At 34.7% G+C, this 14,797-nt stretch overlaps 1 protein-coding gene and 1 long non-coding RNA gene across 8 annotated transcripts in view; one reads left to right on the forward strand and one right to left on the reverse strand.

Moving 5' to 3' along the window:
• LOC105480824 (teneurin transmembrane protein 2) overlaps positions 1-14,797 on the reverse strand; it is a 3,943,693-nt gene that overhangs the window by 3,272,876 nt on the left and 656,020 nt on the right. The window lies entirely within an intron of this gene.
• Positions 1-14,797, forward strand: part of LOC105480830 (uncharacterized) — a 179,830-nt gene that overhangs the window by 156,291 nt on the left and 8,742 nt on the right. The window contains exon 2 of the long non-coding RNA XR_011624162.1: positions 8,879-9,003. This is a non-coding gene — a long non-coding RNA (uncharacterized lncRNA). The remainder of the gene's footprint in view (positions 1-8,878; positions 9,004-14,797) is intronic.

Consider the following 14,797-nt stretch of genomic DNA (forward strand, 5'->3'; position numbering starts at 1 on the left):
TAGTGCCTCTTGCATTGGCAACACAGATTAGGATATTTCTGTCATCTCAGAAAATGTTATAGGACAATGATAATAGATCTGGCCTTAAAGAAAGAGTTGAAAGAAAAAGCAGCCATTCATTCATATTGTTAGCTGTGGAGTGGGTGGAGAGGATGAGGCAAAGAATAGACAGTATGCAGTAGATGACTGAACTTGTAATGTACGTAGCTTTACATTGTTTCAGGGTTTTTTTAAGGCAGTTTTTTTTTTTAACATTTACATATACTTTTAAAGATATATTTTAATTTATAAAATAAAATTATTAGCATTTTAACTTTAGATCATATTGTCTCTGGTTAACAAGAAAGTAATTATTCAAACTACCAATTCAATTAGCAGTGTTTGAGGGTATAACTCCATTTAAAAAAAAAACTTTAAAAGTGCTTTTGAGTGATATGCCAATGAAACAAAACTTTCAAACTTTTTGCAGATTCGTTTGCAGACTAAATTCTTGCAACTGTGATTATTAATGTTTTTCAAAGGCTGTCAGGCTTTGTAATGTTCTCATAAGTCACATATAACTGCCATGCCATTGTCAGCAACTACTTAACACCATACTTAATATTTATTTAAAAATAGGATGAATTATGAAAAGTGCAATTCTGTCACCAGTCTTTGAAGTGACAATGACCTCTAAGTTCAAAACTAACCAGCCATTTTTAACATTCTCATTTCTTTGGTCACGAGTTTCTTTATAATATTTGATACTCATAACTATTTTTTAATTTGGGGAATCCAATCTTCCCTTGGTTTTGTTACACAAATCTCTACTTCTTCTTCCTCAGTACTACTTCTTTTCAGTATATTTCTGGGGTTTTTTTGTTTTTGTTTTTAAGACGGAATCTTGCTCTGTCACCCAGGCTGGAGTGCAGTGGTGCAATCTCAGCTCACTGTAACCTCCGAGGCCTCCCAGGTTCAAGCAATTATTCTGCCTCAGCCCCCTGAGTAGATGGGATTACAGGCACCCACCATCACGCCCAGCTAATTTTTGTGTTTTTAGTAGAGACAGGGTATCACCATGTTGGCCAGGTTGGTCTTGAACTCCTGATTTTAGGTGATCTGCCCGCCTTTGCCTCCCAAAGTGTTGAGATTACAGGTGTGAGCCACTGCGCCCAGCCAAGAGCACCTCATTTTTGGTGCATTTTCCTCACACTTCCTTTCACCCTCCTCTTCTATATAGAACTCAAGTTCTGACTCTTTCCTTAGAACATTTATTATATCATAAAGGTAAAATGTCTGTCTGTTTGGAATGATTGTGAGATGTTTAAAGATGCCATTCTTAGTATAATATTGGGGAGATGTTAATATCATAGTCTTCTACTTCTTTAGGACCTCAATTATATTTATTTAAATTATTAATTAAGGTGTGGCTGTAAAATACTGAGAATTAAAATAATGGGATGGCAAAAATGCTGAAAATAAAAAGATGATATTCACAAATACAATTAAAATATTAGAAATATTATCACTCCTTGCAGTATAAAATTCTTTATTTGGCATTGAAATTCATGAATCTCCTACATTTCCTCTTGTCTTATTGACTTTTCCTTCTCAGTCTGCTTTTCGGGTTCCTACTTATATTTTAGAGTTTTAATATTGTAATGATGCAGTATCAAGACTTTGCCCTTATTCCTCTTTTCTTTATTTGAACACCCTTAAAGATCTCATCCAATCCCATTATTTTAAGTATCGTCGTTATGCTGACGACTCCCAGCCTGGATATCTATGTTACACTCCAGAATTTATTTTCAACTGCCTACTTGATATGAACCTATCAAACTTCACACATTAAAAAACATGCCCTGGCTGGGCATATGGCTCACGGCTGTAATCCCAGCACTTTGGGAGGCTGAGGCTGGCGGATCACCTGAGCTCGGGAGTTCAAGACCAGCCTGGCCATCATGGCAAAATCTCGTCTCTACTAAATATACAAAAATTAGCTAGGCGTGGTGTCTGGCACCTGTAATCCCAGCTACTCAGGAGGCTGAGGCTGGATAATTTCTTGAACCCGGGAGGCAGAGTTTGCAGTGAGCTGAGATCAAGCCCTACACTCCAGCCTGGGCGACGAGTGAAACTCCATCTCGAAAACAAAACCAAAAAACAAACCAAAAAACCAAGATCTTCATTTTCCCTACCAAAAGTGTTCTACAATCAAGACAATTGCAATTCTATCCTCCCAATTATTTAAGGTCTCAAAGCTTCGAGCCACTCTTAGTTCTGTTAGGAAATCTCATAAATACTGCCTCAGAATACATCCAGAATCTGACCATCAGCCATGATTGCCATTGTTAAAACCTGATTCAAACCATCATCTCATGTCACCTTAATTTCTGTAGTAATATCCAAAGTAGTTTCCTTGCTTCTGCTCGCCACTCCTGATCACCTTCAACCTAGTCCCAATACAGCATCAAAATGATTCTATCAAAACTAAGTCAGATCATCTAGCTCTTATGCCCCCAAGCCTGCAGTACTTTTCAAATCACAGTGTAAAAACCTGCATCCTTACATTGGCCTATAAGATCTTTGAAGATCTGGTTCTGTGTTACATATTTGACCTTGTCTTCTACTTTTTTCTCCTCTTGCTCATTCCTATCTAGCTTTCTGGCCTCTTTGCTGTTCTTTGAATGAACCAGGAATACACTGAACTCTGGGCATCTGTGCTTTTGGTTCTCTCTGCCTGGAAAACACATCTTTGAGACCCCGACATGACTGACTCCTTCACCTCCCTCACTTCCCTCAGTTGACCACATCATTTAAAATGGAAACCACCTTCACACTTCCTGACCACCTATGTTATTTTATTTTTCCTCACAGCAATTATCATCTAACATATTGCATATTTAATTATTATATATTAATGTATATTTACTTATTATATAGTAATGTTTATTTATTGTTTTCCCAGTCCCTGTGGAAAGGTAAATCTACAGAAGGATGTTTACATTTAATCAATGGTGTATGCTTCATACCTAGAAAGTGCCTTAAACACAGTTGTCAATAACTATTTGCTAAATAAATGAATCTAATAAGTGATTTGAGAGGTGAAATTCATGAAGATAGTGAATAAATTGAAAACATATAAGGCTAGAATATGGCAAAAGATATAAGTATATATCTAAAAAAGACCTAAGTGAATTGCTAAGTGAACTATAACAGATAAAGAAACATTTCCCAATGGTTGGTCCAATAAAGCTTATAAAATATTGATAAAATAGCCATTTCTATTCCTAAGAAAGTGGATATTTGCTGAAACACAATTAAACATTTTATAATTTTCACAGTCTTAGAAATATTATTGTATAACAGTGGAATAGAGAAGACTGCATTTCCATAATATATTTTACCGTATATACTATTTTTGCTGTCCTTGTGAAATTAGGACTTTAAGGAATGACTTTTGGGAAGTGCTGGGGAGAAAGAGTTATTTTATCTGAACTACAGTTCTCTTTCAGTATGAGAACTGGACCAACCATTGGGAAATGTTTCTTTATCTGTTAAATAGTTCACTTAGCAATGCACTCTTTCAGTATTATCAGTATGATCTAAATAGCTGTGATAAGTGAACCTGGAGAACTAGAAAGTCAGTGTGAATATTCTCAATGTTGAGCAGTCATCTGAATATGCCTGTTGCCATTATAGAGTTGGAGAGAGTCAAGGGCTCTGTGGATGATGATCAGTAAACAAATAATAAGATGTAACCACGTTGCATAAAAGTTAAGTATTTTAAGTTCTAATAAAAATATATATGGTGGACATATGTAATACATAGTGAATATGTAACCCCTTTTGTTGTCTTTCATTACAACAAAGAGAAGAATGATGGCACCCTTTAACTCCACAAAAATACATTTAGATTTGTACTTTTATAACTTTTTTATCCTAGAGGTCATAAGAAATCTAAAAACAGAAAATCCCATGAAAATTATTGAAAGATTGTTGCATGCCTTAACAATAAGTACTAAGGATTTGGAATCAGAATATTTCTCCAAATGTTTAGATTCTTCAATAAAAGTAGACATGAGTAGTAAATTATTATTATCCACAGATCCAACTCTACAGGGAAGGAACTGGGGTTTAAGAATACAATTTGAGGCTGGGCACGGTGGCTCGCGACTATAATCCCAGCACTTTGGGAGGCTGAGGTGGGCAGATCACCTGAGGTTGGGAGTTCGAGACCAGCCTGACCAACATGCAGAAACCCCATCTCTACTAAAAAATGCAAAGTTAGCTGGGTGTGGTGGTGCAGGCCTGCAATACCAGCCACTCGGGAGGCTGAGGCAGGAGAATCACTTGAACCCGCAAGGTGGAGGTTGTGTTGAGCCAAGATTGTACCATTGCACTCCAGTCTAGGCAACAAAAGTGAAACTGTCTCAAAAAAAAAAAAAAAAAGAACACAGTTTTACAGTTCTACATCAGGAGTCATTGTCAAAGCCATGATTAATGCATAACCTTCTGATATCTAATAATTTGGTTCATTATCACCTTTAGTTGATGTATTTGTCTAGTATCAGTTACAATTAGGAAAGTGCCAGGGATGTATAGTCACATTTAAATAAGTTTATAAAAAGACAAGTAAAATTATGCTGGTTATATGAATTGCAGATTAGCATATCTCTGTGTCAGAAAGGTCAGAGTTATGATTATACAGTTTTCTCTTTGCCCTAAAAGTTTAAATTTTAATAAAGATTAAATGACATCTCTCTAGAATTTAGAAAAATTACTAAAAACTAAATTTTCTTTTTATGTATGCATGTTTGTCTACTTGTTCACACTTCATCATAGCAAGATACATTAGATTTACTATATTAACATTTCTGAAAATCAGTGTTTCTCCTATTCTATAAGAAGCATAAAGAGAATAGGAATTATGTACTAACTGTATAATCAATAAAACAATGTTATTGAAAAAATGACTTTAAATTTTCTCCTTGAAATATGCTTCAAAATGCATACAATTATTTAAAAATGAAATTCATACTTTGCTTTTTTATTAAATAGTATAACCTAGTTAATAATAATTATTTGATATATTTATTACTTTTTATTCTATTGTCAGAAAATTCCTGGAAATATTTTCTACGCAAAAGAGTCTAAAAATGTATGTGAAGTTTGTCTGATTTCAATAATGTAGGGCTATAATTTGTTTCAGTGTAACTATTTGATAACACATTTTTTTTCCTAGACAGAAACCAAAACCCGTAACTACCTGGGCTTCAAAGTGAATTTCTGTAATGTTTATGAGAAGGAGTACATAATAAGAAAAATGTATACAAAATTAATGATTCTAGGCTACCTGTTACATCAAAAATATACTACTAGGAATATTGTGTGTTTAATCCTCAAAACAGTCTGATAATAGTAAAAAAAATTACAAAAGCGATAAGTACTTATACAACAATTACTATAGACACATTGTTTGAAAGATTTTCCGCATATTATTTTACCCTCACAATAATATCTATGAGGAAGTTACTATTCTAATTTTTGTTTGCTAGAGAAGGACATCTTTTCATGGAGTTTAAGAAATGTCCCTAAGCTTACCCAGCTAGGAAGTGGAGGGTCACACAGCTAGGAAGTGGAGGTACCAGGATTTGAACCCAAGAAATTCAGTTCCAGAATCCATGATCTTAACCAACAGATTGCACTACTCCGTCGATAGTTGCTTTCATTCTTATTTTACAAATGAGAAAACAGAGGGTCAGAGTTATTAAGTTGCAAGTAGGAATTTGAACTGATATTCTTTGACTTAAGCCCACAATACTGTCTTCTAGCACTACGATGCACCAATTTTCTTTTCCTCTAGGCAATCCATCTCTTAGTATCTTTTGTGGTATTTCATTATGAAAAGCTTTGAGTTCTAGAGCATAATGAATCAGTGTAGAAACTGATTAAAATATGTGTACCCCAGGTGAATGAAGTTAGTATAGGTTTCACAGCTTAGTTTCTTTTTAAGGGGGATAGGGATGGTGAAGAGAACTAACATTTACTTAAAATTTACTGTACATTGAATCTGTACTAGTAGTATCATTTATAATTCAGCTTAATCCTTAAAACTATCCCATGAGACAATAATATTATCACTATTTTGCTGATGAGGATGAGGAGACTGCAACATAAGAAATTCAGTGTTAGAAGAGACTACAATTTGACCTATTTGGTATTAAAGAAATTCCTACACACAAAATTCTAGTACTGCCTAAAGAAAGCACAATGGGGTTTCAAGCATATTGCCACGTGCAAATATTTGCTGAGACACTGAGAATTGCAGGGTGTTTGGCAAATTTTATTAAAAATCACCACAAGCACTTTCATACCATAAAAATTCATACCTTCTTTTAAACTCAATTTGATTAAAATGGGAATTTTCCATATTATGTTACTGATTTTGGAAATGGAAAGATGCAGTGTGACATCTGCTATCGTATAGTGATGAAATTTAAACACAAGCTTATAATTTCCTAATTCATTATTATTTCCTATTTGAGTTAGGACAAGAAAAAGATGTGAATAATTCAGAAATATTCTCATTATCAATGTTATTATTGATGTAAAGTCCTGGTAGAACAGACTATGATGCAATTGGTCAATGAATCTCATGGGGTTATTTAGTTATGTGCAATAGTTTAAGTGTTGTATTTCAAGTTACTTAAATAATGGATAGGTTTTTCTTAGAGATGCAGAGACAAAGGTAAAAACTAGCATTTATTTTTTTCTAAATATTCCAAACAATGTAATCTTTTAATCTAAAAAGAATGAGTAGTAAAAACAATCAAAAACCAAAGAGTAAGTTTAAGACGAGGGTATTACCATCACTTTCTCTCAACTCCACTTCTCATGTTTAATCACTAGTTTATATCATTTCAGTATATTTTATGTTGCACATCTATTTTACACAGTTCTATATAGTATCTTTGTATATGCAAATATACTATACACATTTTTCTATCAAAATAGGATCATACTATAAGTTGTTTTATAATTTATTTTTATTTACACAAGATTCTAACACAGGTATACATTGAATATGCTCGTTATTCTTGACACTTCTTGGTCTTTTATATACTTCAATTATTCTTAAAAATAATGCAGAGGTAAATATCCTTTATACTTGCATGGTCGGAAGATTATTTCTAGAGATTGCTAAAAATTGTATTGCAATTTAAAAACTCACCACAACACCTCACTTTCAAAATCAAGATTTGCTTTAAGAAAAAATCTGTGGACCTCTGTAGAGAGATTGTTCACTTGTTCCCATTTATAACCCTGACAAGTTTAATCATTCTGTGCCTCAGTTTCTTTATCAGCAAAATACGGGTCATAATAATGCCTACATCATAGGGTTGTAGAGAAGATTACATTATCGGAACGATGACTTCTACTTAATAAAGGCTCAAGAAATGTCACGTATAAATTAAGATTATCTGTATCATCTAGAATATATATGTAATGTAAATTGGCAAATCTCCCTTTTAAGAAAAAAAAGGCAAGAAAATAGTGCAAATTTGTGATTTGAAATGCCAACTTTATGATAAACAACATTTACAAATGTTTCCAATCATACAAATAAATGTGTGCCTCTGAACCATACATTTCAGTGTCACTGATCTACACGTATATTCCTATGTCATGAGAGTAGTATAAAACCTGTGCCTGTTGAGGACAGTTAATATACAAAAATGAAATGTACCCATTATTATATCTAGGAAGCCAAGTAATAATCACATGCACTTTGATAATTTTTGTTGCCGTCATCGTTTTTTTGAGACGGAGACTAGCTCTGTTGCCCAGGCTGGAGTGCAATGGCGGGATCACTGCTCACTGCAACCTCCACCTGCCGAGTTTAAGCCATTCTCCTGGTTCTGCCTCCCGAGTAGCTGGGATTACAAACGCCCGCCACCATGCCCAGCTAATTTTTGTATTTTTAGCAGAGACAGGGTTTCACCATGTTGGCCAGGCTGGCCTCGAACTCCTGACCCCAGATGATCCTCCTGCCTCGGCCTCCCAAAGTGCTGGGATTACAGGCATGAGCCATCATGCCGGCTTGATTATCTTGTAGTGGGATTTCAGATAACTACTAGCACTCAGAATTACAAAATTAAGAGTAAATTGCAAACATGTCTATCTGCATATTTCATTTCCTTCCACATCAATGATTTGAATAATGTAGAAAACAGAAAGCTACATCTGAGACACTTATTATCATATTTTAAAAAGCTTCCTAATCATATATAGGTCAGTGTGGGAGCATATGTGTATGTGTGTGTGGGCATGTGTGCCTTAGGTAACTTATTTTTATTTCTACATTTATCTTTTATTTTTTTACCTTTTAGCTTCAACACAAAGGAATAATTTATTTTCAAAACTGGTAAATAAAAAAATTACCACCATCTTTCTTTCAATGTAAATTTGTTTTTGTCAAGCTGTTTTTGAAATGCCCACTTTAAATTTAGATTCACTTGTTCAGTTATTGTTATGCAACTTACAATCAATGCTCTAACACTTAATTAGATATGTATAGAAATGAAAATGCACATTCACGAAGGAAGTAGACCCACTGAGACCAGAGGATTCTCTTGACCCCTTTGTGGGCCTTGTGACAGGGGTGTGGCTCACTTACTGGGCTCCTGCACTCAAACCCCTTCCTGGAGGGGAAGCATGCAGGTAAGCAGGTACCAGGGCCTGGGCAAGTGCTTCTGGGCTCCAACCCTACAGCAGCGTCTAGGGTTGTGTGACAATAAATGCTCTTTTAGCAGTTGCCATCCACAGATGTTTAAATGTTAACCAACTCAGAGGAGAGCCTGGTTGACAGCCTTTTACACCCTGCCCTCTTGGTACCCAGGTTTTGTCCAGCATCCAAGAAGAATCAGGTCACACAGACATCAAGGATGGTGAATGCAGAGATTTTACTGAGTGATGAAGGTGGCTCTCAGCAAGATGGGGAGCTGGAAAGGGGATGATGAAGTGGTAAGATAATCTTCCCCTGGAGTTTGGCTGTCCCTGGCTGAACTCCTCTCCGACCATCCCCAGTCAAACTCCTCTTGACATTCAGATGCTGCTTCTCTTCTCTCCTTCTCTGCCATGCCATTCTGCTCCTCTGCCAGTGGAGTTTGGGGTTTATATGGGCACAGGATGGGATGTGGGGCAGGCCAAAAAAGTAATATTTGGGCAGGAAAACAGGGATAACTGTTCCCATTTAGGGATGTGGTTTCCAGGCTTGAGGGCGGGGCCTTTGCCAGGGAACCACCTTTTTCTACCCAGTATTTCCCTGCCTTTTGTCTGTATCACCATCATAATTGGAAACAAACAAATCAGTTTATTATTGATGTTCATTACTTCCCCACTTTTGATAACTTAGGAAGAAGCTGGTTCTGCAGGTCTGGGTTATTTTGGAGGTTACTCTTTTCTAACAAGGCCAGTTCTGCCAGGTAGCATCCACTGTTGTATAGTCACATCTTGTCTCTCTTTTCCTGTAAATACAGGATTATGGGGGCAGAATCCCTCTCTACTGGGAAATTCGCCAGAGTTGATCCAGTCCAGCTATGCCCAGTGTATGAATACCTCTTATGAGAGGCCAAGAATCATGTGTATTATTCCGCTGTTCCTTTGCTTACAGGATTTTGCCAAATAACACTATTTTAATGTTACATGGGCTGACATTAGTGTTGTTTATATATTGAGGTCCATGCCTCCATTGTACAATAGTCATATAAAAATACATAATGTTTTAATGTGAATGAGAAAAATAAATATTAATATATAATCAGATTTACATTTGCCAATCATAACTCAAGAACAGAATGATTTGCATTATTGTCTATCTAAAAAGAGTTATCTATTTGACCAAGAACTCACAAACAATATCCTCTCTCATTTCTTCTACTGACCACTCCAAGTATTCACTAGTATCCCTAGACCCCTTTCTCATCATTTCTCACTACTGAGATAGGCAAAAATGTTTCCTTTTACACGACTGAATCTGAGGCCTTGAGATGCACCACCATCTACCCACTCAATTAATTGAGGAAGCACTCTTTGTTTCTCCTGCTTTTCCTGGTTCTCCATGTGGAGTATTAATTGCTGTCTTCTCTGTCTTATCCCTACAATCAGGATATCTCTCTTTCATTATGTTTTAATTATTTCTTAACCTAATTTCCCTAGATTTTTTAATTTCTTAAAGATTAAGGATATGGCAATGGACAAGAGAGAAAGTCTTACCTCCACAAAACTTATATTCTGAGGGAAAATAATATAATAATATTAATATGTGAAAGAACAAATGAATACAATAATTATAAATTGCTGAACTAATAAATAAAGCGATGTAGATCACAATATGTGCTAAGAAGGAAATGAATAGATTGTTATGATACAAAATAATAAGGATAAAGATCTTCAGGACAAGTCGCTCTAGAAGGCATTGATGTTGAATCCCTAAGGCGAAAACCATGAGAAGAGTTATGGGGGAGAATTCCAAGCCAGAGCCAGAGCCAGATCAGGCAGAACCTCGATCATAGAAGGAAAATTGGGCTTTTTGTCCAAGTTCAATTCAATTCTCCCAACAATACTATTTGAGCATCTAGAGTATGCCAGAATGTAAGGGTGAAAATAAAATCTCTGTCCTCATTAAACTTATACTGGAGGGCAAGTGAGGATGAAACCTGCAATAAGCAGATAAACATATTAACAAACAAAAAAATTTCACATATTAATAAAGTCTATAAAAATGATATTGAAAACCTCAATATGATGAGGTAGGGTCTTATTTACATAGAGTGGCCAAGCTGGTCTCTCTGAGAGGTCATGATTGATCAGAGCACTAAACAATGTGAAGGAGTGAATCAAGTGAAATCTGAAGAAAAGACACAGCAGGCAGGGGAAAGAGCAGTGCAAAGCCTTGAAGCCAGAATGAGTTGGGCCAGTTGGAAGAACAGCAGCGTAGGAGTAATTGGAGAGCTGGAAGCTACAGGGACAGGAAGAGATGAAGTAGGAGCTGGAGTTTGGGACCAGACTATTATAATACACCACATCAAATGTCTGGGCAAAGAAGACTAAATATAAAAGTAACAAGATTCATCCACATTCTGTCTCTACATTCCATTTTACTTAGAGAAAACATGCTTTTCAAAATGCTTCCATGAAGTGATCCAACACCCAGGTACACCTTGTATTCACTTAATGAATGCTCAGTAATTTTTAGTCCTTGTTGAACATTAGAATCATATGTGAAGTTTTTAAAAAATAAATATTCATGACCCTCACCCACAAAACCTAGATATGCATAAATAAATTTTTAAAAGTCATGAGCAATCTGATGAGCAATGGAAGTAAAAAATGACTGTTTTCTACTCAGTTGGTCTAATGGACCATTGTTCGTAGAAAATAAGAATTAACAGGAGGAAATACACTGTCATCAAGATGATTTCTTTCTCATTTTAGTTGCATTTTTATCATGGCGATTACCAATTGCAAAGTGTGTTGATATGACTTTCAATCACATTTTGCTGCCTGGAAATTATTGAAGATTTCTGCATTCTCTTTTCAAACATGAATCACATCGCTAATGAAAAGATCAGTTTGTGGCCAATGAATACATGTTAATGCTAAAATATCTGAAAGTTATTTTCCTGATACTACAGGGGTTACAAGTTGTCTAGTCATAACCTAACAGATATTACATTAGGGTTGAAATATTATTAAGGTTGTTATGACTGATAATTCTGTCATAAATAAAATAATCTTTTAAAGTGTAGTAATGAATTGACTTAATTTCAATGTTATATGTTCAACAGTTGTAAAATATTACCAGAAATTAAAATGCACAGAGTTCTCTTAATGTTTATTATGAACAAAAATATACAATAGAAAGAAAATAATACCCAGTAATCTTCCAGCTGAGCCTAAGAATTCCAACACCAAATTGCTTTAAAGAATAAATTCTGATAGAATGGCATATATGCTACTACATTATGCATATCAGTCTTGTGTATATTGAAAGAAGGAATTACATTAAATGTGGTATTTTTGCACACATGAAAGAAGAGCTCTTTTCTGAAAATGAGATGAATCAATCAGAGTTCCTCAAAATCAAAATATAAGAAAATGTCCTTTCTAAAACTATCTGTGTATGAATATTGCACCTTTCAACAAATATGCTTATGGTTAGATTTATAGATTATACATAAAATTTCCTTAATTACCATAGTAGTTTTCTCTTTAAATACCTTTTCAGAGACTATTATCCATATTGTAATGTTCAGAAAAGTGATGATCAATTCATAAATGTGTTGAAAGTGTCATATTAAAACTACAAGCTCTAGAGTTGTGATTCTCAAAGAAAAAAGGAGATTTCAAGGAAAAGAATGAGGTGGGGCATATCAGAACATGAAACACAATAATTGCTTTGAATTTTAAGATGTTTGTGCAATGAAAAAAATTTGAATTTTTATATGCTATTGAAGGAATATACAATCTTTTGAAGATGTAAAAGCAAGCATGTGTTAAACATTTTGTAAAATAATGCCTAAGAATTACAAATGACAAATTACAGGCCAAAATGTGATATGTGGCCCTGTGCTAAAGGTGGGGCATGTGATATTGTTTCTTCATTACGGAGATGAAGCCACAGGGTAAACATTAAGGAGAGAGATTATATAACTTTTCAAATATCAGCCCTCATTAAAATTTACTTTGGTGACATTCAAACATGTGTGTGGGAGAAATTAGGATTTCTACTCTTAAGAAAAAGCATTAAATAAACAAATGATGCTTTCCTCCAATTCCCAGATTATGGTCACTAATTCAGTTGTCATTTTGGAGAGGAGAAAATCATTTAAAGTTGAAAATGATAAATTCTATACCAGTATTACTTTCTAGAAATTTGGAAAAACCTAGCACTTTAAGACAAGTTAGAAACTAAACTTATAAAATTTTAGATCTTTCCTTCGCAAGGTAAAACTGACCTCATAAGGTTTAGATTTATACTTTAAAGTGTGAGAAGGTGCTAATTATTCCAAGGCAATATAAATGTAATGCCAGGAATTTATGACATGCGAGGCAATTTTTTTCTTGCAATGCATTATTTTGAGGGAAAGATGGAAGAAAGAAACTTACATGTAAGGGGATGAAAACGATGAGCTAACATCATGCTCAGCACTTTACATCCAACATTTTCTTTCATTTAAAAAAAAATGCACCTCTTACTGCATGTTATTATTCAACTGTGAGAGGTTAGCTGAATTAAGCAATAACAAGCATTGCTTGTTAGGGTCAATGATGAATATTAACACCTTTCACCCTGACTTTCACACCATCTGCATTTGACTCAAACACTGTGACTCAACGCTGAATCCGTAGCAGCCCACCACAATTAAAAATGAGTTGAAAAATTCTTAAGAACTATTTGTCAACAAGGTCTCCATTCTAAACTACCTTCCTTGAAAGATGAGAGAAACAGATGACATGGTTAAGTTAAACAGGAACAAGTTGGGCTCTCTGGATTTTCAGCAACAGCAGCAACAAAACTGGTTAGTACACAGGTATCAAGTTCCCAGGCTGCGTGATACATTTATGCTTTCAACTTCTCGTCACTTCACAGCAGAATATTATTATCCAAGAAAATCAATCTACTTCTACTAGGAAAAGAATATTTCAGTGATGAATGGTGTCAAAGATTGTGTGTGTGAGATATCTGTCCTAGAAACTGGAGCTGCTGGCTGTGAATAACTCTTTGAAAATCACTCTCTCTCCTGGAATTGTCTAGGAAAGACACATGTCAGGAGCATGTATAGTGCTACTTATTGAATTGTTACTGGGAAAAGCCTCCTGCCTAGGCTAGCCAATGGGAGGTAGGACAAGTGTGTGTCACATTTTAAACATTTGGTATGTTGGCAAACTTTTCTATATTTGGTGTATGTTCCTAATAGGATACAATGGGCTGGGAATATGGTTATAAAAAAGGAAGTTTTATGATAGGAAAAATGTTCTATGATAGGGGGCTACTTCTTTTATATAGCTTTTTCTGAGGCATTTCAAATATGCATCTGAATATAATCTTAAGACTATCTTAGAATACAGTAGATAAACAGGTTTGAAGTTTTGAGATAAACAATTTTTCAATAAGAATTATTTAAAGCAGATTAGAAAATGATCTTTGGTGCCATTTGGCCTTGCATTTACAAAGGTCAAAATAATCATGTTATTTAAGAAATATAAGGGAGTATTAATAGTTTGGACATTAAAAATGAATAAAGTATTTGTAAACAATAATGTTAATGATATATGTATACATTTTTCTAGAGTCCAAAAGATATATTCTAAAGTTCTAAATATGATATGTGTGGGTACCTTTCAGGTCATCCTGGAAAGCCATAGAAGGAGGAAAGAAAATTAAACTAATATTCATTTAGATGTGGACTATACAAGAAGGATTAAACCAAGTAATACATATAAGTGGTATTTTCCCAATCGATCATCTCCAGATTCTTTGTAATTGCTTCTAATCTATCTTCTACAGTCTATCTTCTTCCAAGAGAAGGCTAACAAACATATTCATTCATCTATCACAGTAGACTAGGCTACTCTAGGAATACAATTTCAAATGTAAAGTAATCCATGGAACTTACCTTTACTATTACATGTCATAACCTGTTGGTCTTGACATCAGTCATTTCAATTATATCCTATACCTTAAGAACGTGGACTGCTTGGGAAGGTTTTTATTATGTAAATTTTATTTTTTTGTTCTCATTGGTATAATTAA

This window comes from Macaca nemestrina, chromosome 6, assembly GCF_043159975.1.
Source record: "Macaca nemestrina isolate mMacNem1 chromosome 6, mMacNem.hap1, whole genome shotgun sequence".
Lineage (NCBI taxonomy): Eukaryota > Metazoa > Chordata > Mammalia > Primates > Cercopithecidae > Macaca > Macaca nemestrina.